Here is a 2,367-nt window from a genome sequence, read left to right as displayed (position 1 = left end):
ATCTATTTCCATCCATTTCTATCTATATTAATAAATTGTGCATAAATTTCTTTTCTAAGTCTACTCAAATGAATAATGCTAGCAACACACTCTTTAACAAACACACTCCAACACACTCTCTTTTATTGGTTGAAATTCACATGGGTCCCATAAAAAAATGTGGACCCATATAACTTTTATGGGACCCATATAAATTTTAACCAATAGAAGAGAGTGTGTTAGAGTGTGTTTGTTAAAGAGTGTCCTACTCAAATTTATCTATAGATACAGTGAAAGCACATACAAATTATGTTTTATTTTTATTTTTTTTTAATCAATGTTATTATGGTACCAAACTTGACAAATAAATATATGATTGATTGATGGAAGGGAATGATAACAAGTAGATAATACTAATAGTTAGTTTTTTAAAAAAAAAAAAAAATCTGATTCTTAGGCGAAAATAATCTGAAATTCGGTCGGAGTATAAATAAAGTTTGATCAAGAACTATCGGTTAAAGTGGTAAGGATTTTGGTCTCTTAACCATGTGATCAGCGGTTCGGTTTCTAGTTTGGAAAAAAAATCAGTTGGAAAGGGAGAACCACTTTGTGAGTTCCATAAGTTCTCCGATGGAGATTAGTAATCGCTAACGGGTGTGAAATTTCGTACCGATATCGTAATAATAAAAAAAAATAGAACTTAGGTTCTCCTTATTTGAACTCATTAACCAATTAAACTCTTATTGATTATAATTATATATACGTGAGATTCGAAATAATAAACATTATTTTTAAAATAAAAATAAGGAGAGTTTTAGACTAACCACAATTCATAAATGGTTAGATTTTTTGCTCACATTTATTGTGAATTGAATTCAAGTTTGAAATTCTATTATGTTGGTATTTTCTCTCCGACCTTGAATTGGGCACCATTTATCTAAATTTTTTAATATAAAAGAAATTGGATTTTCAACATGAAGACAAACTAATACCTAAAAGATGATTGCCCTATTTTAATCTTTTAGGGAAAAAGTCTTGCGCAAAATATTCTCTTCACCAACAAAAGGAGAAATGAAGGGGTTTGTGATTTGTAACTTTGCTGAATTTTGCAAGAATTTGGTTGGTTAGATTATTTGTGAAAAGAAAAAAGGTTGGATAGGTTACATCATTCATCAACAAATATCTAAAACGAACCTTTCACTTAATGTTTGTGGTCCTAATTATCTTTCACAATCGTACTCTATTCTAATATAAATATTATATTACTCACTTCGTTTTAAAACGACTTACATTTTTATAAAGAGATATGTTTGTTGGAACAAAATTGGTTCTAAGGTCCCAAATTTAAGCTATAAGTTTCGATGATAACAATAAGTATTAAATGCGCAATTGGTAGTACTAATATTTTTGTTAATTGTGCATGATCTTTAAGTTTTTAAGATAAGAAGATAAGTTCTGAAGAGTTTCAGAAGATTGAATGTTCAGAGGCTCTTGACCTTCAGTAGATTGAAGACAGTCAGAAGCAACTGTTCATCAGAAGCCAGAAGCTATTAGAAGATGTCCAGCGTATATGCTCTGATGGGTAGCTATCATGCCAGAACTTTTCACAGAACGTTGAATTGTTTGAAGATATCTTTCTTTATTTTGACATAAGGAAAATGAAAGGATAATCAAGCTTATCAACCCTATTCTCGTTATGGAGGAGCGTTGGAGTCAACTGTACTATATTACTCTGTTTGGTGTATACAAAGAAAAAAGTAGTAGAGATCTCTTACCACTTTGAAGAAACTTGTTCCTATCACCACCAAACTGCATAGTACAACTCGTTATATTGATCATATCTATTGCATACTCACTTTGTACAACGATCACTTGCAAATGGAGCATATCACTTGCCTATAAATACAAGACACATTTGTGAAGGCCAAATTAACGAATACGTTATATTGATCATATCATACTCACTTTGATATTGCAAGCACTCAAGTTATGAACCTTCGAAACTCACATCATAAGTAAAATACTTTGAAGTCGGTATCAACTCATTGTATTTTAGATTTAAGTGTTCAATAGTGTTTTGTATTATCACAATAATCTTTATTTATCATTAAGTTAAGAAGTCTCTTGCTTAGTGATTAAGCATTGGTTAGAAGTCTCTTGCCGTGTGCTTGAGCAGTTGTAATCTTTTATGGTTATAGTGAAAATCCTTTGGGGGTGCAAGGGGACTGGAGTACTCCCGATTTTGAGGGGGACCAGTATAAATTGTTTGTGTCCATCTTCTCTCCCTTGATCTCTTTATTGTTGCTATTTTGTTGTTTAATCCGCTTCAATAATTTTACAAGGGCACCATTTATTACTTCGTCCAAGGCAATTAAAGTAATAAACAAT

This window comes from Trifolium pratense, linkage group LG5 (assembly GCF_020283565.1).
Source record: "Trifolium pratense cultivar HEN17-A07 linkage group LG5, ARS_RC_1.1, whole genome shotgun sequence".
In the NCBI taxonomy this organism is placed as follows: Eukaryota; Viridiplantae; Streptophyta; class Magnoliopsida; order Fabales; family Fabaceae; genus Trifolium; species Trifolium pratense.
Note: the sequence above shows the minus strand (reverse complement) of the source record.